The sequence below is a fragment of the Ambystoma mexicanum genome, chromosome 5p (assembly GCF_040938575.1).
Source record: "Ambystoma mexicanum isolate Mex_15411 chromosome 5p, UKY_AmexF1_1, whole genome shotgun sequence".
Classification (NCBI taxonomy): Eukaryota; Metazoa; Chordata; class Amphibia; order Caudata; family Ambystomatidae; genus Ambystoma; species Ambystoma mexicanum.
This window is the reverse complement of record NC_090930.1, coordinates 870,238,183-870,266,024: the sequence shown is the minus strand read 5'-3', so window position 1 is coordinate 870,266,024 and position 27,842 is coordinate 870,238,183.

Below are 27,842 nucleotides of genomic sequence, written 5' to 3'. Positions count from 1 at the left end.
TCCTTGTAGATGTTAGTCTCTGTGCCAGCACCTGTTTGAGTAAGAAGAGGAACATGATTAACAGACAGGCATCTGGGTTTGTGGGCATGCTAGACACATACCATTCGGAGCCCCCACATTCACTTTGAGCAAAGGTATACTTGTCTTTTGAGCATGGGACATATGTGGACTCCATGGAATTGTACTACCATGCTTATTGGATGCACATTGAGTATATCAGTATGGTTTGCTATTGTCCAGGTAGCATGGATTTCTGATAAAGCATTTACTTTGATTGAATGCGTTTGCATTGTGTGCATCCTCACTGAACCAGGCAGAATGAACCTCGTAAAGGTGCAGGTAGAAAAAGACAGGCAAAAGGAGATTAACTGTAGAAGGTACAATTTATTGAAAAAGGAATGGTTCCATTTTTTTCCTGTACACGCATAAGCAATCCACTGAGTGCATGTCCAAGGGCATCTGAATGCAGTAGCCATGCCTCAGAAAAACATGTATGTGGAACAGTGAGTAAATATTTATTCTTTGTCCGAAGACTTGTGACTGGGTTATTCAGAGTGACCTTAGTGCAAAGGGAGGTTGGGGCTCACTCTTGAGTTCACTTGTATATAAGACGTAAGAGCTTGAAGACAACAGGCTGATGGACTGTGAGCCAGTGGAGATCAATGTGATAGGAGGACATTGAGCAACATTTGGTAAGTCTAAAAATAAGTTGAACAGCAGCGTTTTGAGCAATGAAATGCCAATACAAAACGCATTAGCATAGTCCAATTGTGAGTTTATGAGCACGCCTAATCCTATTTAGTTGGAGGGTCTGCCTAAGTATATGAAGACAGAAGAGTGCAGGTTTGCCCACTTCATTTATTTAATGTGAGAGTGATAGATCAGGTTCTGAGATCATGGCCAAATTCCTCACCCTGCTGGAGAAAGATGTGAGTAATCTGAAAGGGTGGGGGCAGATGGGGAGCACTAAGGATTGTTACGGTGATGTTTGGGACCCAGCAGCTTGATTGCCGTCTTAGCCAGTTTGAACTACGAACAATTGCAAATCATCCATTGGCACACCTCACTAAGGCCACCAACGAAAAGGGAAAAGACGTTGGTGGAACCAAAGACTTTAACATGTATCTGGGTATTATCAGTATAAGATTAATGCAGCTGGAAATTATGAAGGATACTCACTAAAAGTTGAAGATAAATGTTCAAATGCAGAGTGGACAAAGGAGAACCCTGAGGGACTCCACGGATTACCTTGATAGGAATAGATAATAATGAGCCAAGTTTGACCATTTGAGATTGATCTGCAAGGAAACTCATAATCCATGCTTAGGTATCATCAGACCCATTTCCGCCAAGATTTGTAAACATAAAAGAGAGTAGCATGGTCTACAGTGTCAAATGCTGAAGAAAGAGCAGGCATGGCAAATACACAGAGATGCCCCTCACCCCAGCATAAATTAACATATCCTATATGGTGTCCAGGGCAGATCCAATCCTATGCTTGAGACAGAAGCCTTACTGTCGCAGATCCAGGATACCATTATGCTCTGTAAAATATTTGCAGTGGTATAGTGACCACTTTTTCCAAAGTCTTGGCCATGCAAGTAGATTGGGCAACAGGGATGGCACAGTGATGCATGCAGTTCGTGATGGGGGCCTTACAGAAAGTCCATGAGTGGTGTCTGATAAAGTCACAGTAAGGTATACTCAGACCATGGACATTGATTGGTTGGGACATCTGATCTCACTGTAACAGAGATGTGCTGCCTTAAGTCCTTTGGTGCACATAGTGTCTTCAAATAATGAGCAATGTTTTTCATCCAAATTGGTTTGAAAGGTTGAGTGTCATGGTATCGGGACATTACCCGTTAAAGCTAATGCCAGTCCATGTTATTGGAATGGATTATAACAGGTCATGTTTCTTGGTAATGGAATTGAGGCATGAATGTGTTTGGACAGTCTTGTCCAAGGACAAGAGGAGTGCAATTTCATCAACGGATTTGGTCAGATAGTTGCCTTGTACTCAGTAGCGGACTAGGCAGGACTGATGGATGGCTACCCAGATTTAACATTTTCCAAAACAAGTACTTACCTTGGCTCACAGCTGCAGATGACTCAAGGTAACTTGTTATGATAGCTCTTGCGTGTCAAAAGTGGTTCCATGTCATTTCATTGTGGTATGTTGTTTTGCTAGTTTTTTTTATCGCAGATTTTTTAACGAAAAAAAACTCATTGCATTTTTTATTGTTTATTTTTGGAGGGTCCACCCCCAAACTACCCATCCCATTTAATTTTTTATATGTTCCCCGACACCCACACCCCAAATATATATTTTTCTAACCCCCCTAAAAATTCGGATGAGTTTTTTTATTTTTGCTACAAAAACCCCGCAGTAAATAACCCTGCGAAAAAACAAAGTTGTCTGGAGAGACGGAGCCATAGAACTGGTAAAAGGATTTAGTTGAAGCGCCAGGAGGTTTGGTGGGAGGCGGGTGTGAGTGGAAGCGATATAGACTTAAGAATCAATACAGAAGGCGACCTGATTGTTACACCCTCTTCCAAGGTTGAGAAAGTGTACAAGGAAATCCAAGTTTGGCTACAAGGTTTTCATCCTTCTCTGTTACCTCCTTGTGCCACAGGCATTGAGACCAGGTGGGGACATACATTTTCAGACCTGTCCTTCCCATTGTTATAATTGAAACCAAGACTATAATTCCCAGAATGCAATTTTCTGTTCAAATAAATCATGGGAAAGTTTTGCCACGGTTGCAAATAGTCATCTCATCACCGAGTGAATGGAGATGCATATTGGAGTCACATCAATGGTGTCAAATCCACAAAGAGTGGTGAACAGACGTTTTAATAATGCAAATTATTTGTCCCCATTGAAATGCTACAGCAAATACCTGTGAAACATTGCAATGACTCCAGACTTTATCATTCTCCTAGTAAGTGAAGTGAGATATGATGAACGTATTAATGTTGAAACTAGTTTATATAATGACATGTTTGCAATCAAGAGTATTAGTAGCCATGGGCATGAACTTAGGGCCATCAGATGCTCACTGCTTGTTATTGGAATCGGCTGTTTACCACATTGCAAAGGATGAATTAGGAGCTTCTTGGCCAGGACCTTGATGCAAACAATGAGTCAATAAAGGTTAGAGCCCTGTTTTTAGGCAGAGTTGTTAAAATGCAGCTGTGTGAAGATCCTTGAGCAGCAGCTAACAACAGCTAAGATTGCCTTCACAGCGAGAGGGCTTGATAACACTTATCAGAACACTCAGGAATTAAGCAAATGCCTAATTTTGCACAGCCTTGAAATGGAAGCGGGGTATTTCGGAAAATAAGTTCCATGAACGGGAAACGAGAGCGCTTTTTTTTTACAAGAAACACCTCTAAAAGAGAGATTCGTAATATTAAAAAATATCACTTTTAATATTGTGCCTTATGCGGATGTATATTAAAGGTTTTATTATCACCGAACTCAATAGCTCGCAATGTATACAACTCAGAATAATGAAGGGCTGAGTCGTCCTTGCCAGAATTTTAACCTGTGGCTGCAGATTCCACAGTGATCCGCAGTGTTTAATTTACTAGCCCGTTTTACCAACTACTGATCGTTGATAAACACGAAACCTCATTGAACAATTATTGAAGTTCATTGTTTGCAGGTACTATCGTAGAAAGAAACCACTGATTCCTCAAAAAGGCTCTGCATAAACTATCATTGAGGGAATAGAGAAATGTTAGCTCAATCCCGCTGAGATCATACAAAAACGAACATTTGTTTTAACGTCTGCCGTGTTACATGCCCCATTCTCTGGAGGCCGCTTCCTCTCCTTGATAGAATTGAGAAACTAAGTGTTGTTTCCCCACATCTGGACAATCAAAGACAATTATGATGCTGCTGCTAACTCTATTAGGGTTATTGTCTATGACATGCTCATTTCATGCAGGGAGACGCCAAAGTTTGCACTTACATTCTGTTGGTTCTCCCCATGCAGTTTTAAACATTCAAAAGGCGTAGGGGAATACTAAAGAGTAAACCCGTGTGCATTTATATTTACGCTTTGAATTCCGCTCTGTCCGGTAACAAAAGTACAAATCACTGGCAAATTACACTTTGGAGCCAGCCTTTAAAAGCCTATGGACTCTATCTGCTATTTAGAAGGTGCAAAATTGAGGAAGATTCCTTTGGGGTCATTTGATTTATGCCTGCATGAAAATCTCATACAGGCGTAAAACTAAGTGCACTGACAAGACAGAGGAGGTGTGTGCAGCGGAGCTCTTAACTCTATTCCATGCCTCTGCGCTCACTGTCATTGCTTGCAAAAGTGGCAGAGAGGAACATGTAGGCGTTAAATCATTACACCTTTCTTTTACGCCTCCAATTCCTGCATCACTTCATTTATAATAAGGCTGCATTAGTGTGCGGTTTCCCTTGGATATCCTCTTTATAAGCAGTGCAGCCATTTGGGAAAACATTTGTGAGACCAATGAATGGTAAGGCCCAAAAATCAATATCATTAATGTAATCCAATGAGTCAATTACAAGTGCACAGGACCAAGAAAACAAAAAAACACAACCGTAGTTGGGAAAAATAAAACAAAAACATCATTCAATGAACATCACAAACTGGCTATGTCATATAGTAGAAATTGGAGTGACATTTTAAACATTGTTTCAGAATATTTTAGAAATACTGTTCACTGACTGGACAGACATAATTGCTCCTTAAGGGATTCTATGCAATGCCTATCCTTATTGGCCTATGCTAAGCCTCATGACCCTCCCAATAAATAGCTCATAATAATGACTTTGTGGTAAGACCATCTAATTTCTCTGGATTTTGCTTGATCGAAGACATGCTAAAATGTTTCATTCACAACTTGGCTTCTACTTAAATCAAAATTGAATAAAAATGTTTACACAACGTGATTCACTCGTCACACACTCTACTCTCGTACCAATACTCACTGTCCCGTTTGTTGTTCTTGAGTCAGGTGCATTTTGCTCTCTGCCTTCTTCCAAGTTCTTTCGATGACGTCTCTTCCATAAAAAGGCCTGCACACCTGGGGGCAGTGTCACAGACTTCAGCGATCAGACAAGCCAATGGACAATTCTGTGCTTGCTGGTCTCCCCGTGGTCTGCCCAGTCTCTGCTCCCTGCAGGCAGGTGCCATAAACCCAGGGAATGCAGTGAAGGAGCTTCCAGGCCGCTGGAAAAAATTCTGGTTTCACAGCACTTTGGTAAAAATATGTAGGCTAAGGCCCAAAAATCAATATAGTAAAAGTAATCCAATGAGTCAATAAAAGTGCACAGGAGCAAGAAAACAAACATTTATTTAATGCAAAACCGGTTTGGAACAATACAAAATAATAATTCAAAGAACATCACATAATGGTCGTGTTACATAGTAGAAAGTGAAGTGACATTTTAAACATTGTTTCAGAATACTTTTGAAATACTGTTCACTGATTGGACAGCCAAAATTGCTCTATAGGGGATTCTACGCAATGCCTAGCATTATTGCCCTATGCTAACCCTCGTGATCATTCTAATAACTACCTCATAATTAGGACTTAATGGTGGGGCCATCTAGTTTTTCAGTATTTCGATTGGATCAAAGACATGCCAAAATGTTTCATACACAACTTGACTTCTGATGGGTGAAGCTTCTCTGGTTATCCTGGAGTGGGCTGCTTTGGTCATTGGTGACCAATAGAATTGTGAGTATGTGAACAAAAAAATAATACTTTGCATCATTTCACTTGAGAGCTAAAATGAAGGCACCATCTTACTGTTCACCCCCTTCTGACTGCTCAATCGGCAGTTCATGTTGCGACTTCTGGTTGGAAACCTGAATCCCTTCTATTTCCTTTCTCATGATGTGACTACATGCCTTCATGGGGCGTTCTTTCTGACCTCTTGCTCTGAGACCATGTGCACCACTAAACTATTTAAAAATAAGTAGGTGTGCGTGGTCTGGACATATACACACAGGGGTATTTTAATAACTGCTAGGACCTCTAAGTGTTATATCCCTTTATTGCTCAGTTTTTTCTTGGTTTCAACAATCTTAATTAACTGCCTCTGTATGTTCGTGTATGAGAGATGCTTGTGTCACCTTATGGTTTTGCTTGAACCCTAAGTGAATATGTTCCTACAGGGTGCAGTGTGTGTCTGCTGTCATAGTGGCTTTGTCTTGTGCACATCTCTGCACATTGCCTAGTGCATTATAATGGTTCATTTTTCTGAGGCTTACTCTATGTTTCCTATGAAGCGCTTATATATATATATATTCAGTGAAAAAACTTTGTTAAAGGGACGTTATGATTAAGTTGCGCTACTAAAAACCTATGAAATTCAGTGAAAAAACTTTGTCAAAGGGACGTTATGGTTCCAAGTAAAACCGAAAAACCCTTGAAATTCGCCAGTTTTGGTAAGCTAAGCAACCATAACTCGCGCCACCACCGTGCACTGCTAAGACTAACACCCAGGACATCAAAGATGACATCAGAAATGTGCACGGTGGTGGCGCGAGTTATGGTTGCTTAGCTTACCATAACTGGCATATTTCAAGGATTTTTCGGTTTTACTTGGAACCATAACGTCCCTTTTACAAAGTTTTTTCATTGAATTTCATAGGTTTTTATTAGTGCAACTTAACCATAACGTCCCTGTAACATTTTTTTAAACTAAATTTTAAAGGTTTTTATTAGAGCAACGTCACCATAACATCCTTTTCAATAGATGAAGACCACTAACATCTTATGTCCTCAAAGTGGGAACGCTGGGTGGTAAAAAAAACAAAAAGATTTTCCTTCCTACACCAGGACGGTGGCCACCATAGAAGGCGGGGTGTATAAAGAACACAACAGGGCATGAGCGGGCAGTGGTGGAGAATAGGGGAGACACATGGGCATGAGCGGGGGGTGAGAGGGAACGGTACAAACGGGGCATGAGCAGGGGGTGGGGGGGGAAAGGAAGGAAACACGGGGCATGAGTGGTGGTGGGGGGAACACGAGAGAGACACGGGGCATGAGCAGCGGGTGGGGAGGAACATGAGGGAGACACGGGGTATGAGCGGGGGGTGGGGAGGAACATGAGGGAGACATGGGGCATGAGCGGGGGGGTACAGGGCACACACGGGACATGAGCGGGGGTGGGGGGGAAAGGAGAGAGACAAGGGGCATGAGCGCGGGGTGGGGGGAACACGAGGGAGACACGGGGCATGAGCGGGGGAATGGGGGGGTAACACGAGGGAAACACGGGGCATGAGCGGGGGGTGGGGGGAACACGAGGGAGACACGGGGCATGAGCGGGGGGAGGGGGGCAACAGGAGACAGACACGGGGCATGAGCGGGGGTGGGGCCAACAGGAGAGAGACACGGGGCATGAGCAGGGGGTGGGGAGAACAGGAGACAGACACGGGGCATGAGCAGGGGGGTGGGGAGAACAGGAGACAGACACGGGGCATGAGCGGGGGATGAGGGGAAAAGGAGACAGATATGGGGCATGAGCGGGGGTGGGGAGAACAGGAGACAGACACAGGGCATGAGCGGGGGGTGGGGGGCAACAGGAGAGAGACACGGGGCATGAGCGCGGAGTGGAGGGGTACAGGAGACAGACACGGGGCATGGGTGGGGGCAACAGGAGACAGACATGGTGCATGACCGGGGGGGTGGGGGGCAACAGGAGAGAGACACGGGGCATGAGCGGGGGTGGGGGGGTACAGTAGACAGACACGGGGCATGAGCAGGGGGTGGGGGGCAACAGGAGAGAGACACGGGGCATGAGCGGGGGGGTGGAGGAGGTACAGGAGACAGACACGGGGCATGAGCGGGGGGTGGGGGGCAACAGGAGAGAGACACGGGGCATGAGCGGATGGGAGGAACAGGAGACAGACACGGGGCATGAGCGGGGGGTTGGGGGGCAACAGGAGACAGACACGGGGCATGAGAGGGGGCTGGGGGGGAACAGGGCACACAAGGGGCATGAGCATGGGGTGGGGGGAACAGGGTGACACAGGGCATGAGCGGGGGGTGGGGGAACAGGAGACAGACACGGGGCATGAGCGGGGGTTGGGGGAACAACAGAGACAGACACGGGGCATGAGCGGGGGGCAACAGGAGACAGACACGGGGCATGAGCAGGGGGTGGGGGGCAACAGGAGACAGACACGGGGCATGATCGGGGGGTGGGGGGCAACAGGAGACAGACACGGGGCATGAGCGGGGGGTGGGGGGCAGCAGGAGACAGACACAGGGCATGAGCGGGGGTGGGGGGAACAGGAGACAGACACGGAGCATGAGCGAGGGGTGGGGAGAACAGGAGACAGACACGGGGCATGAGCGGGGGGTGGGGGGTAACAGGAGACAGACATGGGGCATGAGCGGGGGGTGGGGGGCAATAGGAGAGACACAGGGCATGAGTGGGGGGTGGGGAAACAGGAGACAGACACGGGGCATGAGCGAGGGGTGGGGGGAACAGGAGACAGACACGGGGCATGAGCGGGGGGTGGGGGGAACAACAGACACGGGTCATGAGCGGGGGGTGGGGGGCAACAGGAGACAGACACGGGGCATGAGTGGGGGTGGGAGGAACAGGAGACAGACACGGGGCATGAGCGGGGTTGGGGGGCAACAAGAGAGAGACACGGGGCATGAGCGGGTGGGGGGAACAAGAGATAGACATGGGGCATGAGCGGGTGGGGGAACAGGAGACAGACACGGGGCATGAGCGGGGGGTGGGGGGCAAAAGGAGATAGACACTGGGCATGAGCGGGGGATGGGGAACAGGACACAGACATGGGGCTTGAGCAGGGGGTGGGGAGAACAGGAGACAGACACGGGGCATGAGCGGGGGGTGTGGGGGGGCAACAGGAGACAGAACCGGCACATGAGGGGAACAGGAGACAGGTACGGGGCATGAGCGGGGGGTGGGGAGAACAGGAGACAGCCATGGGGCATGAGCAGGGGGAACAGAAGACAGACACGGGGCATGAGCGGGGGGTGGGGGGAAGGGGAGAGAGACACACGGGGCATGAGCGGGGGTGGGCGGGAGGGAGAGAGACACACGGGGCATGAGAGGGGGGTGGGCGGGAGGGAGAGAGACACACAGGGCATGAGCGGGGGGTGGGCGGGAGTGAGAGAGACACACGGGGCATGAGCGGGGGGTGGGCGGGAGGGGGAGAGACACACGGGGCATGAGCGGGGGGTGGGCGGGAGGGGGAGAGACACATGGGGCATGAGCGGGGGTGGGGGGGAGGGAGAGAGACACACGGGGCATGAGCGGGGGTGGGGGGGAGGGAGAGAGACACACGGGGCATGAGCGGGGGGTGGGGGGAAGGGGAGAGAGACACACGGGCATGAGCGGGGAGTGGGCGGGAGGGGGAGAGACACACAGGGCATGAGCGGGGGTGGGGGGGGAGAGAGACACACGGGGCATGAGCGGGGGGTGGGCGGGAGGGGGAGAGCCATACGGGGCATGAGCAGGGGGTGGACGGGAGGGTGAGAGACACACGGGGCATGAGCGGGGGTGGGGGGAGGGAGAGAGACACACGGGGCATGAGCGGGGGGTGGGGGAAGGGGAGAGAGACACACGGGGCATGAGCGGGGGGTGGGCGGGAGGGGGAGAGACACACAGGGCATGAGCAGGGGTGGGGGGGAGGGATAGAGACACATGAGCGGGGGGTGGGGGGGAGGGAGAGAGACATACGGGGCATGAGCGGGGGGTGGGCAGGAGGGGGATAGACACACGGGGCATGAGCAGGGTGAGAGACACATGGGGCATGAGCGGGGGGTGGGCGGGAGGGGGAGAGACACACGGGGCATGAGCGGGGGGTGGGGAGGAGGGGGGCGACACACGGGGCAGGAGCTGGGGTGGGGGGTAGGGAGAGAGACACACGGGACATGAGCGGGGGTGGGGGGGAGGGAGAGAAACACACGAGGCATGAGCGGGGGGTGGGGGGGAGGGTGGAGACACGGGGCATGAGCGGGGATGGGGGAGGGAGAGAGACACATGGGGCATGAACGGGGGGTGGGGGGAGGGGGGCAACACACGGGGCAGGAGCGGGGGTGGGGGGTAGGGAGAGAGACACACGGGACATGAGGGGGGGTGGGGGGGAGGGAGAGAAACACACGAGGCATGAGCGGGGGTGGGGGAAGGGGAGAGACACACAGGGCATGAGCAGGGGGTGGGCGGGAGGGGGAGAGACACACGGGCATTAGCGGGGGTGGGAGGGGGAAAGACACACGGGCAAGAGCGGGGGTGGGTGGGAGGGGGAGAGACACACGGGGCATGGGCGGGGTGGGGGGGAGGGAGAGAGACACATGAGGCATGAGCAGGGGGTGGGGGGAAGGGGAGAGAGACACGGGGCATGAGCGGGGGTGGAGGGGAGGGAGAGAGAAACACGGGGCATGAGCAGGGGTGGGGGAGGGAGAGAGAGACACACGGGGCATGAGCGGGTGTGGGCGGGAGGGGGTGAGACACACGGGGCATGAGCGGGGGGTGGGCGGGAGGGGGAGAGACACACGGGACATGATCGGGGGTGGGGGGGTGGGGGGGAGGGAGAGAGACACACGAGGCATGAGCGGGGGGTGGGGAGAAGGGGAGAGAGACACACGGGGCATGAGCGGGGGGGTGGGCGGGAGGGGGAGAGACACACGGGGCATGAGCGGGGGTGGGGGGAGGGAGAGAGACACATGGGGCATGAGCGGGGGTGGGGGGGAGGGAGAGAGACACACGGGGCATGAGTAGGGGGTGGGGGGAAGGGGAGAGAGACACGGGGCATGAGCGGGGGTGGAGGGGAGGGAGAGACACACATGGGGCATGAGTGGGGGTGGGGGGAGGGAGAGAGACACATAGGGCATGAGCGGGGGTGGGGGGGGCGAGAGACACACGGGGCATGAGCGGGGAGTGGGGGGAAGGGGAGAGAGACACGGGGCATGAGTGGGGGCTGGGCGGGAGGGGGAGAGACACACGGGGCATGAGCGGGGTGGGGGGAGGGAGAGAGACACACGGGGCATGAGCGGGAGGTGAGGGGAAGGGGAGAGAGACACACGGGGCATGAGCAGGGGGTGGGGGGAGGGAGAGAGACATACGGGGCATGAGCCGGGGTGGGGGGAGGGAGAGAGACACACAGGGCATGAGTGGGGGGTGGGGGGAAGGGGAGAGAGACACACGGGGCTGAGCAGGGGGTGGGGGTGAGGGAGAGAGACACACAGCGTTCGTGTGCAGGCGGCAGATCCCACTCCTCGGCCCTCCGCTGGCCACCGTGTGCCGATGGCATGAGCGGGGGGCTGGAGGAACATGGGAGACACGGAGCATGAGTGGGGGTGGGGGGACAAGAAGGACACATGGGGCATGAGCGGGGGTGGGAGGAACAGGAGACAGACACAAGACTTACTGTGCAGGCGGCGAGGAACAAAGATGGCGGCCGTCTCTGAAGCCAGACGCACTACACGCTTTCACCGCATCCAATGAGAGAGCATGTCAGATGTCCGCGGACATCACGCAAGCTGCTTGCCCAATCAGCATCCTGTCCGCGGAGCGTACAGGGAAGTGTGTCCGCGAAGCGAACACAGATATCATAAATTTTTTTCACTTACATTTTTGTCATTTTTTTAAAAACTACTGGACGGATTTACACCAAATAAAGCAAAGCACGCTTTCGGGACCAAGCCGCCGCTCCTGCCGCAAATTTGGTGTAAATCCGTCCAGCGGTTTGGGCTGTAGGCGTGAGCAAAGTTTTTTCCCATTATGTCTATGGGAAAAAAAAAAGTTTTGGGACCCCCCTATAACCCTCCCAGTCATATCATATGATACATATACATAGGAGAAGTCACAACCTTGAAAGACAGCAATCCTTTTTGTGCATTAAAATTATCAGTAGATTTATCAGAACCTTCTGATACTTTTGATGTTTTTTTATTACTGTACTTTCCCTGTATATGCTCATATTTTTATATGTTGTACTCACACTATTTTCGTTAGGGTCCAGACACATCATGTGATATATATAGATAGGGTAAGTAACAGCTTTGAAACAGAGCAATTATTTCTCTCCATAAAGTTAATCAGTTAGGTTATGAACACTTTCTGCTACTATTGCTGTTTCTTTTTCCTACTTCAATTCCCTTGTATATATTCATATTTGTATGTGGTGTTGTCTCTTTGTGATTTGTGTATAATAATGCAATTATGTAGTAAGTGGGTTTTATTACCTACTTATCACAAGTTTCACTGTACGCAAAACTCTAATATGAAAACAGTTATCATTTCAATATTCAACATGGCAAGCTTATGAATATTGCACCTCCATCATGTATGCTGCACACAATGCCTATGTTTCTACATGAGTACCTTAGTATACTGGATTGAAGTTAATAATAGAATGCTATTTATATCAATGCATAGCTTAATACACTGATTAGCACTTGATATTTATTCCAATAATCTTTGACACTTTTTTTATTAACATTACACTAGGAATCCCTTGTACAGACTTTTCAAGAAAGGTAAATGCACATGTGATGTCATCAGTGATGTCATTAATGACATTTGTGATGTCATCTTTGATGTCCTGGGTGTTAGTGTTAGCAGTGCACGGTGTCGGCGCGAGTTATGGTTGCTTATCTTACCATAACTGCCGAATTTCAGGGGTTTTTCGGTTTTACTTTGAACCATAACGTCCCTTTAACAAAGTTTTTTCACTGAATTTCATAGGTTTTTATTAGCGCAACTTAACCATAACGTCCCTTTAACAATGTTTTTTTTACTGAATTTCATAGCTTTTTAGTAGCGCAACTAAACCATAACGTCCCTTTAAAAAAGTTTTTTCACTGAATTTCATAGGTTTTTGGTAGCACAACTTAACCATAATATCCCTGACTTCATATACATGTAACATAGAACATACTAACCCCCTCGTAGTGATTTTCATGTCTGCGGACTACCGCCATGTCCGCGGACATATCGAAAATCTGAGCGTGGTGAATGTAAATTTAAATATTGTGCCCCATTTCCCCTTTGAAGTTGGCTCTGAAAGGAGCCTTTTTTTTTTTTTTTACAGATGCTTGACAGACACCTGTTATTTTGTATTTTTTTTTCTTGTTTTTTTTTCTTACTTTACTCCTAAAATCTTTACATAACCTTCTCCAAAGCAACCCTTACATTCCGAAATAGAAAGGCATTTCCCGTAAAAGATAAAGAAATGCCATCTTCTTTAAAATTAACAGCATTACTGGCATCAATATTCTCATTGTTACAGAAGAACATACCAGCTCTAAGCATGAAGGCACACATGCCTCGGTTGATGACACACCTAGCAATGTTTTGCTGAGGACAACAAACTGAACTATTGTCCCACATTGCCCTAGGTAGTAATCCAGAAAAAATTACTTTCGCATTTGGAAGGATCTTCATTACGGCTTGAACCAAGAGTTCCAAATCAGCCAACAAAATAGGGGCACTGACGTTGCCCAAATGGAAAGCACCATAGTGCAAAACTACCACATGCGGACTGTTCATCGTGGCCATATCCTCACAAACTTGTACAATTCCCTGTACATTGCAATCAGGCACAGTGCTCCACACCACCTCCACTCCTTTCACATCAAAGTTCTTTGCAACATGCCTGCATTCAGCGTACTGCTGTAAACCATGCACAAACATATCTCCAAACACCAACACCCTGACTTTCTCCACTTCTGCCATCCTCACCACACACAGTCTCTTTCAACACAAATCCACAACCTCGACATCTGATTGGCTGATCCGTACAGTCTTCTTTCCATTTTGGATTTCCTGAAAAACCTGGATGTAGCACGCCATGTCCACGAACAGCTGCAGTGTCCGCGGACGGCGTCCACTTTACTCTCTGTACCATTCCCTCATTGCATACAGCTAAGCAATCACACAATACGAATAACATCCTCAGAACACCCCCATTTTGTGAATTTTCGAACATTTCAGGACAATTATCATTTCATTATTCAACATATTAACATTACAAATATTATACTTTCATCTTGTACTCTGCACACAATGCTATGTTTCTCCATTACTAGCTCAGTATACTACATTGAATCCCATAATACAATGCTATTTATATCAATGCATCGTTCAAAGCCCTAATAACGGTATGATATTTATTGCAATATCCTTGACACTTTTTTCGCAACATTATAATAAAAATCCCTAGTACACAAATTCCATGAAAAGTACATACACATGTGATGTCATCAATAATTTCATCAATGACATTTGCGATGTCATCTTTGATGTCCTGGGTGTTAGTCTTAGCAGTGCACGGTGGTGGCGCGAGTTATTTTTCATAGCTTACCATAACTTGCGATTTTCAGGGGTCTTTTGGCTGTACTTAGAACCATAACGTCCCTTAAACAAACTTTTTTTAATATCACGCAAAAAATATACAAACATGGCGTGCAAAAACCAACTTCTCACAGATGGCTTTACACAGAATGTTGCAAAGTAAGAATTTATGCTCGTTCACAGTGAAGGTCAGCTGCTTCCATTTTTTTCTCAGGTCCCGGAGAGGCTCACGAAGCGGACTATAAGGTTGTATTGTGTTTTTACCTTGACAGACAGAGATTGTGATGAAAGACTTCTCTTGAAGGAGTGTTGCTAAAACGTAAGGGAAGATAAGGATGAAATGTATGAAACTAAACCACTTTTATATATTATATCACTATGCGAAAGATCGTTGGCACACGCGGAGTCGTATTTTGGGACTGCACCACTCGTAGACAATGGAAATTGCAATTGTACTGTAAGTAACCCTTTAGATTATTTTATACTAAATATAATTACAATAGCGTAGCATTAAAGACCGCTCAAGTTGAACTTGTTCATTGAAAGTGGCATAATGTTTTCTACCATGCACTATCATCGCCGAATTGATCCCCTGTTGTTTAGAGGGCTCTGAAAAAGGCAGATGACACAGGGTGGGTTAATAGAAATAATTTAACCGGTCTATAGGCGGTCAAGCGCTCTACTCGATGTGCCACTTCACTGTAGCCTGTCAAATGGCACAGCGAGTAGAACGCTCGCTTTGACATCCGTGCAGAGCTTGCTAACGCAAGTTCGAATCCCGCAAGGCCAAACTCAGCCTTTCATCCTTCCGTGGTCGATAAATGAGCACCACACACCGTGGTTAATAATAAGCACCGCTTAGATACCTCACGGTTCTTAGCGATATATGAATGGGAAAATATTATTATTTTATTATTAACATACTCCGTTGCACTATCTTCGATAGCAAATAGTTTCACGCCCTAATAAATAAAATGATGATTTTTAATGAAGATCTGCTGGTGAGACTAATTTATGTTTTTTAAAACAGGTATGTGGCCCCATTTTGCCTATGTCACGATTTACAGACTCCAGCGGATGGGGTCTTCAACTGCCAGGTGCAGGTCCAAATATGCAACTTCATGACCCTCACCATTTTATGGGACAATCGCCAAGGACCAATATGCCCTTAGGCAGTACTAGCGGCTACAAACAACATACCAACCAATAGGGTGGTCTAATGGCTCGTTTTTGGAGCAACCTTCCGATTATCAGAGCGACCATTTACTGCTTTTATCATAAACCAACAGCCTATCTACCGCAAAGGAACAACGCGTGGCTCCAAATAAACTTTTGCTGATCGACAGCAGAGACAATAGCAAATCGCTGAATATTCACTAAACATTTCATGTGAAATAAATGTACTTTACCAAATGTACAATCCTGCTGTTTACTTTTAAACCACAGTTTCATATTCCGAATTGTGGCGCACTGAGTTGTAAGCTGATCTAACACCCTCTGTACCGCAAAGGAACATCGCGTGCCTCAACATGAACTTTTGCGGATCGACAACAAAGACAAATGCAAATTGCTGAATATTCTTTAAACATTTGATGTCAAATAAATGTACTTTACAAAATTTACAATGTTGCTGTTTGCTTTTAAATCACTGTTTCATATTCCGAATTGTGGCGCGCTGTGTTGTGACATAATATGTGTTGTCTTCCGGGTTCTGTGTAAAGTCACTTAGGACTGGAGAGGACTGGGCGCGTTTGATGACGCACCCTGTAACGTCACGGAGAGAGGCGGGGAATATGAATGCTTTGATAATATCAGGCTTAGGGGCGGGAGATATGATTTAGTGTTGCAAAAGCAAGTCAGTCAGGTCAATAGCGCCAGTCATAGGATTATCACATAATGTCGGTGCACACCAGCCGGATTTATCGTTTCTTTAATGGACAAAAAGGTGGTTGACGCCCATAGGAAATTGTACTATTAGCGGACAAAAGGAGTGGTCTTAAAACACTTTCACCCTGACAACGAACAATACAAACAACGTTCTCAGAACACCCCCATTTTGTGTAATTGCAACCATTTCGGGACACCGCGAGTGTTCTTAGAACACATTCAACTAGACAGATTACAATACGGACAGTGACCTGAGGACACCCCCAGTTTGTGTATTTACGAACAATTAAGTACACTGCGAGTGTTCATAGCTCATTTTTACCTTCCTTGTGAACAAAAATGACAGATACTCTGTCCTCTAAACACCCCACCATTTAGTTTATTTACAAAATGTCAGGACAGCCGTGTTCTCCGCGGACAAATCGAACGCAACAAAAACATCTAGCACATAAAAAAACAAAACATTGAACCTATCTCATACTCCCCCACCCTCCCCAAACACTCTTACACACCAACACAGGGCACTAAATACAATTTTTTATCCACGTTTCACCGCCTGTACGCGGTTGACGGGGGAATACAAGATGGCGGGCGCCACAGAAAATCTGACGCGCTCCACGCCCCTCACCGTCCAATCAACGAACACGTCACATGTCCGCGGACATGACGCAAGGCCATGGGCCAATCGGGGTGCTGTCTGCGGAGCGAACAGGGAAGTCCGTCCGCGAACCGAACACAGATATCACTAATTTTTTTGCCTAACATTTTGGTCATTTTTAAAAAACTACTGGACGGATTTATACCAAATTTGCAAAAGCCCGCTTTTGGGACCAGACCGCCACGCCTGCCGCAAATTTGGTGTAAATCCGTCCAGCGGTTCGGGCTGTAGCCGTGCGCAAAGTTTTTTTCCCATTCAGTCTATGGGAAAAAAAAAAGTTTTGGGACCCCCCTATAACTTTTCCCCCCCTGGACGAATCCTCACCAAACTTTGCAAAGAAATTCAGAGTGGGCCATATACTTTTTTTGCAAAGTTTGGTGAGGATTCGTCCAGGGGGAGCGAAGTTATAAGCCGCCCAAAAAGTGCTCTTCCTATGGAAACACCAACTTAACCATAACTACATGGCCACTACCGTGGCCATGTAATATATATATATATATATATATATATATATATATATATATATATATATATATTGCCCTACCAAAAACCTGTACACTTAACTAAAAAAACGTTTCAAACTCACCATTATGGTTCAAAGTAAAACCGAAAACCCCCTGAAATTCGCCAGTTATGGTAGGCTGAGAACCCATACCTGCCATCACTTCTCTGCACTGCTAACGCTAACACCCAGAACATGAAAGATGCCATCCCAAATGTCATTGATGACATCACTTACACCATCACATGTTTAGCCCCTTTGATTTTCTTCACTGTTCACTGCCATATATATATATATGTATATTCAGTAAAAAAAAAGTTGTTAAAGGAACGTTACACTTCACAGTAAAACCGAAAAACATTGACGTTCCCTAATTATGGTAAGCTAAGCAACCATAACTCGCGCCCCCTTCGTGCATTGCTAAAACTAAAACCCAGGACATCAAAGATGACATCACAAATGTCATTGATGACATCACTGATGACATCACATGTCTAGCTCCCTCTTTTTTTGGTCACTGACATATCTAAGCCAGGTGCCTTTCTTCACTGTCAGTCAGGAAGTTGAAAGGCGAAAAGAGCTATATTTGTAATTCTAAGCCTTCTCATATGTTCTTACAATACTTTCCTTAGGGTACAATTACATCATATCATACATATACATAGGCGAGGAAGGAATCCTAAGCACAAGAATCTTTTCTGTGCATGAAGTTATTTAGGTCGGTTATAAACACTTTCTGGTAATACTGCAGGTTTTTTTGCTTACTTAACGTTCCCTGTATATGCTTCTATGTGTATGCATTGTGGTCTCTTTGAGTTTTGTGTGTAGTAGTAGAACTATGCACTAAGGAAGCATTCGTAGATGCTTATGTTTTACAGTATGCAAAAATCTGTAATGGAAGCATATATCAATTTAGTAGCTAACATGGGAAGAGGTGGAATATTGCACCTCTGGAGCGCATGCTGCAGACAATGCCTATGTTTCTTCATGAGGTCGTTCATGTACTGAAAGAACTCAGTATTTCAATGGAATTTTATAGCAATGCATTGCCTAATGAACTATTTGGCATAAGATAGTTCTGCAACGATCTCTTACACTTTTCTGCCAATATTATAATGACAATCCCTTATGGAGGCTCTGCATGAAAATTAAATGCACATGTGATGTCATCAATGACATCTGTGATGTCATCTCTGATGTCCTGGGTGTTAGTCTTAGCAATGCACGTAGGGGGCGTGAGTTATGGTTGCTTTGCTTACCATAATTAGGGAACGTCTAGTGTTTTTCAGTTTTACTGTGAAGTGTAACGTCCCTTTAACAAAGTTTTTTTTACTGAATATACATATATACATATATATATGGCAGTGAAGAAAATCAAAGGGGCTAAACATGTGATGGCGTCAGTGATGTCATCAATGACATTTGGGATGGCATCTTTCATGTTCTGGGTGTTAGTGTTAGCAGTGCAGAGAAGTGATGGCAGGTATGGTTGCTTAGCCTACCATAACTGGTGAATTTCAGGGGTTTTTCGGTTTTCCTTTGAACCATAATGGTGCGTTTGAAAAGTTTTTTTTAGGGAAGTGCACAGGTTTTTGGTAGGGCAACTTAACCATAACGTCCCCTTAACAAAGTTTTTTTGTTACTGAATTTCACAGGTTTTTGGAAGGAGAACTTAATCATAACATTGTGTTAACAAAGTTTTTTTGCTGAATATACACTATCATGTGATCTTGGGAGATTTGTAGTATAATGTATTGACTTTATACACATGTAACATAGAACATACAGAACCATCTAGCTATTGATATTTGTAAAGCATGGAATGAGCACCTGTTTGCGGACGGGCGCGGACGAGGTCAACAGTAACCAAACAGTCAGGGGGTATCTGAAATTGTAATATTGTTTTACACAATAAATGGGCAACTTTGAAAAAGGACACATAAATACATGATAAGTACTAATAAATTAATACGGAAACCTAAATGTGTGAAATAAAAACCATGCATTGAATAATTATGCAGAATGAAATGGATTATACCATAACAAAAAAAAGGTATGCCTCCAATGTAAGTACGTCACAGAAACTGTGCAGCCAGGACCGACAGTGGACGCACGCAGTACAAGGAAGGCAAATTACAAGGAAACAGTAAGTGAACTTCATTTTTCTTATATGTGTGTGTACTTTTATTGGTATGGGGGATTAGAAAAAAATATTTCTTTCTCTTGTTTTGACACATAAATGTGCAGTACTTTGGAGTGGCTGGAGGAGAATATTCTGCATGGGGAAATCTCAGAAGATAGCGATAATAATGGTATACACTGCTGTGCATAAGCAAAGAAATGGTGAGTATTTTATGGGCATTTAACATATATATATATTTATTTTTAACAGATCAGGAAAAAAAAGATGAAAGGCCAACAAACGACACAGAGGAAGACAGTCTGAAAAGGATAGAGCTGAAAATTGACACATTAAATGATAATTTTACAAGTTTAAGGGAATTTGTGGAGAAGTTTGTGAGAGGAAAAATACGTTATCACTGTCCCTCCTGTACCTGCCTCCCTTCTCCATTCCCTAGTCAAACCTTCAAGGGGAAAATAGACGTTTTGATGAAACATCCATCCCTTCTTCCCCGCAAAAATCTTCACCTCACAACCAGCCCGTATTGAATCCTAATTCCCCTGTATTCGTGTCAGTATCTGCTTCCCCATGTATTACTGTTGATTGAAGTGTGTGTGTTTATTTGGAAAGTTTTTGTGTATTAGTTGTTATTGAAGTGTTTGAGGAAAAAAAAAAGTTTTTTAAAAAGACGTAAAATGTTCGCGAACAGCGCGCCTGTTCAAACTATCCTTAAGCAATAGAGTATGGATGTTCTAAGGGCAATACACCTACCTGTAGCAATGGCAACCAAGATGGAACTAATCTTAGAACGCACCAACTGTGCAAGTTGTGCGTAAATAAACAGAATGGGGCATCCTAAGGACATTATACCTCTCCGTACTGCTCATAAACGAGATAAAAAATGTTCTTAGAACACACCAGGTGTCCGGGATGTCTGTAAATGAGTTAAATGGGAGTGTTTTAAGGACACTATACCTGTCTGTATCGTCCGCATCCAAGATGGAACCGTCTGTAGAACAAGGGCGGTGGCCGGCATGTTCGTAGTCAAAGAAAATGGAGGTGTCCTAAGGACACTGGACCTGTCTGTACAGTCATGAGGTAATGCTTGCACATGCACAGTACACTCATAAGTATAGCGAACAATGCGCCTGTCCCTAACTGTCTGTCTCACTTGTGTCGCACTTTTAATTAGTCGCAGGACCCGAACACTGTCCGTATTATGTTTGCGCGCATGCGCACGTTTGTAACTCTACATTTGCTGTCCAGTGGGCACTCATTTCCCTCGCGGATGTGTTCAGGACGTCATCATGTGACCGCACCCACGCTAAGCGTGTGGACTAATTTGCACAGATTGTGTGCTTCCGCAACATTACAAAAGAAGTTATATGCAGAAAGGGAAATTATTTCACAGTATAAAATCATCATTTCACATTTCCCATACAATAGCTGTACCTGTGTACGTATTGTTTTAAGTTTTTGGAACACTTTTGAGTGATGAAGATGGTCATGAGCCGCATCCCTCCACCCGTATAAATGGCCACACCCCCGAGTGCATCTTCATTGTGCTTCTGGCTATTGCACATTGAGTTGTGTTGCCTTTACTGCTGTAGCGACCAATAGGAAAGTATCCGTTATGGCATCCATGGGTACTGTTGCTTCTTAGCCTCAGCACGACCCCAAACCCTCCACCGCCACCAACTCCCCAAGGGCCTGCAGAGGGATATTTGGGTTAGGATGTAGAGTTTGAGGAGGAAGAGGAAGAAGAGAATGAGGTGGAGGAACTCCGCACTACAAGCACTCAACGGGAGTCGTGGGTGTGGCGGTTGTTTTCTGTTTGTGGGAAAGTACCAAAAGCATGTGCAAACCTGGTGAGGTGTAACCAGTGCCAGTTAGTGCTGAGTCGGGGGAGACCTGGTGCGTACAGCTTTGGTACGACAACCATGAAGCAACATCTAACTTCGTTCCACAGTGCGGACATTTGCAAGGTGGTGCCATGTGAAGAACATAGTAGATTGAGTTCCTCCACAGCATCCTCCGTGTCTGGTCCTCTCACCACAAGAGACCCTACTGTGGAGGAGCGCATCCCTCTAGCTGCCTCAAAAGCCATTCGCGATGCTGTTGACCCTTACCTTTCGAAGGTGACAATATTGTGTGTGTATTGCGATGCAGTACTCTGCAGGGGGGAGAGTTTTCGAAGTGCTTTTGAGGCTACGGTCACGAAGCACCAGAAGAAGTGCCTCCTACCCAAGTAAAGCTCACCCTATATCTTTCTCTCTCCACCTGTCCCTTCTTATCCCCGTGGTTGGTGTCCCTTCCTTACCCTCCTTTGACCTCCTCTCCTAGTGTGTCATGTGCCCAAAAACAGTGAAGTGAAAAACTACAAAAATAGAAAAAAAATGGCTCTTTTCAGAGCCGCCTTTCTTAGTTTAACAACAGAAATATCATATGTCCGTTGTAGGCCTCCGCGCATTTTTGAAAAAGTCCGCAGACAGTCGTAGGACACACAAAAATGGAGGGTGGAAGCGGAGCAAAACCAATGGACTGTACGCTGGGAGTAAGTGGTGTCTCTGAAAAGAGCTTTTTGATGGTGTTTTGTGTGCGTTAAAAATTGTACATTTGAAAAAACGGATTGTCAAATGGGTTACAGTGAATCCAAAAAAGGTTGCAATGCGGATTGTACATTGCGAAGAAAAATCTGATTGCCAGCATATGTGAGATGGACTCCATCACTGCGAAAAATGAAAAAGCTGCGAAAGAACATTTTTTCATTGTGGTAAGAGGACATGCCAACATCTCTTAGAAAGACACAAACAGCCTTATTTACATTGTGCCTCGCTTTCTCTATTTGTGGACCAAATACAGAAGAACGCAGCCATATTTGTCTTTGTGCAATACGGGAAAGAAGTATTTGGCAATTTGGAAACATGTCCATGACCTTCGCAAGTCCTTCCTTCGTTGCAAATTGCAAAGAAATTCCAGAGACATGGCCTAAACTGTTTCCTCCACAAGGAATGATAATTATATCAGGATGACGCTCTTTCTGTAAAGCAGCACAGAGAGGTAACAAGTCGAGCCACCTCATTCCACATATGCCATGCCAGTGCACTTCCACATGAGGATATCCAAGATCTGCAGATAGAACGCAAATTTCTGCATGCACCTTCAACCACTGTATCCAGGAGTCTCCCAAAATCCAGATAATCTGCGCGCACTCAGAGCCATGGCTGTCTAGTCTCCTGTCAGGGAGAAGACGGTGTCAGTAAATTTCTCCATTCAGAACACACCCATTGAACTTTACTGACCAATCCCTAGCCCCGCTTATTCTCATTTGCATGCATCTCCACCCCAGAATCCCCCTTGGTAACATGCACTGCCTGCAAACCACCGCCATGTCCGCGGACACGTACAGGATCAGAGCGTGACAACTGTACATTTAAGTATTATTCCCCTTTTCCCCTTTAAGGTGGGCTCTGGAAAGAACCTTTTTTTTTGTTTTTGGGCAGATGCCTTACAGACACCTGTTATTTTGTGTTTTTTTATATTTTTTGTTCTTGATTTACTCCAACCATTATAGAACCTTCTCTAAAGCAAGCTGTACATTCCAAAAGAACATGGCATTTCCTAAAGAAGATAACGCAACACCATCTGCTTCAAAATAATCAGCATTACTGGGAACAATGTTATCGTGGGTGCAGAAAACATACCAGCTCTTAACATGAAAGCACGCATGCCGCAATTGATGATACACCTCCCAATATTTTGATCAGGACAGAAAACAGAACTGTTGTCCCATTTTCCTCTAGGGAGTAAACCAGAAAAAATTACGTTCGCAGATTGGAAAGATGTTCATGACAGCTTGAACCAACTGTTCCAAATATTTTAACAAAGTACGTGAAGTCACGTAACCCAAATGGCAAGCACCGTAGTGCAAAAGTACCACATGCGGAGTGGTCATCATACGCATGTGTCGGCAAACTTTCAGAATTGCCTCAACATTGTGATCACTCTCAGCGCTTCACACCACCTCCACTCCTCTCACATCGAAATGGTGTGCCACATGCCTACTCTCGGCATAGTGCTGTAAACCATGGACAAAAATATCTCCAAGCACTAAAACCATGACCCTCTGCACCTCTGCCATCTTCAGCATACGCACCGTCTTTCGACACAAAAGAGCAATGTGACAATCTGATTGGCTGATGCCTACAGTCCCCTTTCCATGCTGGATTTGCTGTAGAAACCTGTATGTGACACTCCCTACCCACGGACAAGCGCTGTCTACGTGCGGAACGTAACTCTTACCAAGTCCTTCTACCCTTTCTACATCAGTCGCAAATCCATTCCCTCATTAGACAGAACAAAGCAGCTGCGCAGCCATACACCAATCACAATCAACATCGCTAAATCTAACTCCGTCATCAACATTTCGCACTTCAAAGGTACTATCGATGACTCTGAAGGGAAGTTGCATATCATTGCAAAGCACTTACTTCAAAAACTACTGTGCAAGTGTCACGGATTTCAATGTACATCTCCATGCATGCGCACATGCATGAGTATAAAGTACAGGTATGCATATTTCAATCAGAGAACATGTGCAATCCTTATTGTTTAATTTAAACAAATTAATGCCAATAATTCTGCACAGGCAATACATACCAACGCTCCCCCTTTATGTGAAAGATATCCGATTCTTCATTGACAAACCGCACTACTTCTTACTGTCTCACTCATAACCTATACATTCATCACAACCGTCCCTATTGAGCACAAAACTCTATTGTCCACTAGAAAATGTCTGAATTTTGTAACGTGTACCTCCTACATAATGCTACTTGCAGTGCGATCATATGAGAAAAATAAACGCTCCTGATTGCTGTGGTGACATCTCCCGCTGAGGGTCTCCCGATTTTTCAGAATCGTACTTATAATATGAAAGTAGAGGAATTTTTCCCATCTACTATAATGACCTATCACTTACAAACCTTGTCAAACGGGAAACATATTGTAACTCCTATACTGTATGAATATGTATATTGGCCTAAGCCAAGCCACCTTACGAAGAAATCCACGTTCCAAGGTCTTGACCTTAGTTCAGTGTAAGCTGCCATTTTAGGTTCACCCGCCATTTTAGATTCTCTCTCTAAAGTCACCCTGCGTTCTAAAATGGTGGACAGTGTCATTCCGAATGTAACATGGCCTTCTTGACCTCTGTGAACAAGCTAATATGTAACTTGCCTGCAGGACACATGTTAGGTTCATGAACTGAGACCTTGACCTTCATTGACCTGTGTATAGAGGATTACCTGTGCCAACAAAACTAATCTGCGTGCACATGTTAAACATAATGTATTCAAACACTGAAATGTGAACACTTGTTTAACTGCATTGTATAAAGATGTATGAGAAGGCTCAATGGAAAATCCAAAGACACACTGTTGCCATTGTAACTTGTTGGTGAATATATTAATGGCAAACTCTAATGTATAGATGCATGAACTCGGCATGAACCCTAGGTCCGTGATGTATTAACTTGCAAGTGGGCTGGACATCATGTTTCAAACTGTATAAAAAGTGTGACTATTCTAATGTGCAGTCCCACTCACTGAGCACACCGAACAGGGCTGGAGTTCGCTGTGTTGTACTGAGGGCCCAATAGCTATCTGTTGCTTTGTCCTTTGAAACTGTTCAGTATAGAATAAAGATCTTTGTATCTTTCTTTGTAACCCGCGTTTGGTGTATTTCCTTTTGGGGTACTCAGCCTCGACATCTTCTTTTTGATTTCACAACCCCTCTCCTATAGATAATACAGCTTTACAAAAACAAGGCATTTTCATAACCTAAAAATTCTACTAATTTCTGAAGCACGTGCGACTAAGATACTGCAAATAACATATAGAGGTAGCACATAGTGAAGTGAAATGTACACATGAACTGTGTTGAAATATGAAAGGAGAATACTCCGATAAAAGATGAAAAAGTAACGTTCATAGTAACACTGCTTTAAGCACACAATGTTAGTAAAAACATGTTTTTACATTCGCAGTGAAAACTACTCTCCTGAAAATCAACAGCATCTACACTGCAAACGACATTTCCGAAGAAACCTGGTCATTCCGCAAAAAAAAGTACAGTACTACCTTTATATTCTAACTATTACTCAAAGAGACTGTGTGGGTTATTTATTTAATTTGTACACATGGCTCACAAATCCCTGTGTGTTTGGAACGCAAATAACATACAAAATCTGAAGAATGTTAGTACTAGAAAACAAATAGCTGTTTTAATTTTATGCCATTACGTTTACTGTTAATGCTTCTCCTCACAACTAGTCCACTATTTACTCTCATCTGAAGCACATTTTAGTAGTATACAAACAGAAAAATAGCCTTCCCAAATCATTGTAAGAGGCCAATGCACATTGACACACCACCACAAAGAGTTTCCCCATCAAACGCATGCACGCATGCACACAGCACACATACATTGTACAACAGACCAAACCATGCCTTCTTTTTTTCAACAGAATGCCCACCAAAAAGAAAGTCCGTAGAAAGGAAAGCAGAAGAAGAGCAAATAAAAATAAAAGTGTCCAACCTAATCATCCATCTGTAGCAGAGTTTGTAGAGAACGTTGGGACAAAACAGCTAATACAGTCGTTCAGGAAAACAAAGGACGCTTCAACTACCAAAATTTTACCTCCTCCATGAAAATGTAGCATGAAACACAAAACTCTTCACAAGAAATCGGCTACCAGTACTTCTAACAATGCTCCTATTAATCCTGATATAGTACCAAGAACCCATAGTAAAAAAAAAGTATTTTAGCAAAATATTTTCGCCACAGAGTCCTTCAGAATCTAATAAGAACAGGACTGAAATCATCCTCAACCCTTACCGTAGAAAATTAATCCTACAAGCTCTCGAGTACAGTGCAATCCTTCTCAAAAGGAAGTTGTTCATATTAGTGTTAAATAGGATGAAATCACTAACGAAACTAAGTACCAAACTACAAAAGAAACTTATCAATAAACGGAATGTGAATACAAATAACTTCTTACATATTTGTGGAGGTCAATGGAGTCACATGACAACCACAGAACCATATTTTACTGAAGAAGCATACAAACAAAATCAAACAAACACAATTGCCATCCATAGGTGTGGACGAGGGTATGAAAAAATCAATAATACCATCATGGAACAAGAAAAAATGCTTAGAAAAGTATCCCCTGAAAACTCAGAATTACCACTCAATTTGACTGAACCAGACCGTCCAGTATACAAATGGCCGTTCACATCAATGTGTGCCATTCCGAACAAATCTTTCAAATCTTTACGTCAGTTCCTCAATCAGTATGTAAAAGGTAAAGACAAAATTAAAATGAAAGTGCTGCAAAATATGGATATCTGTCCAGTGCGCAAATACACAGGACTGCAAGGACATTCATTAGCCTGCATTTCTGGACCTATTTGCAAAAGCACCTTCCATGGTATCAAAAGGATATCAATGCATCATTCAAATGTAAGAAATCTAGTGTATAAAATATACTAGGCTAAAAGTGCAGCTTCAGAATTAGCCAATTTAAATAACACTCTTCTGCATGGTACACCCAAATACCTACATGAAGAAATTGACCGTATCCAGAGAAAATATTTTGGAAGTGAAAGCCACTCACAAAATGCAATAGGTTTAGAACAGAGTAGCACAATTCTGCACATAGCAACCTTCTATTACACACATACAAAAAAGAAATACTACAATTTAAAAGTGCATCAGCTGAAGTACCAAACCATGTGTGTGTGTGTTGCCGCAGAACGTTTTACAAAATGAACACAAAAAACGTAGACATAGCATACAAAATAGAAGACAATGAAGATTCCAAATGTTTTCAATTAGCTCTCTACCTTTTAGCAGAAAACAAATATGAAATAAGAGAAACCCTAATATGTTGCAGTTACTGCACTACAAAACTAGACAACAACCAAACTGCTTCACGTGCTATCACAAATAATTTGGAATTGTTTCCACTACCAAAAAACCTGCAACAACTCAATTTGTATGAGAGCATCATAATTCAAACAGTTCACCCTTTTCAAGTAATTATACGCCTTCACCCAAAAACAGCAAAATTACATTCCTCTGAATTGGTGAAAGGCATTCGTGGCAAAGTAGTTTATTTGCTATATCTGAAAGACAATAACGAGTACTACAAGGAAATAAATATTGAAGAAAATTTAAGGGAAGCAACTGAAATAATTCAAGAGCCATCAGAAACTGGACAATTCGAACTTCTGGATCCTGCTGCAGTATGCACTCTTTTGGACCAGTACAC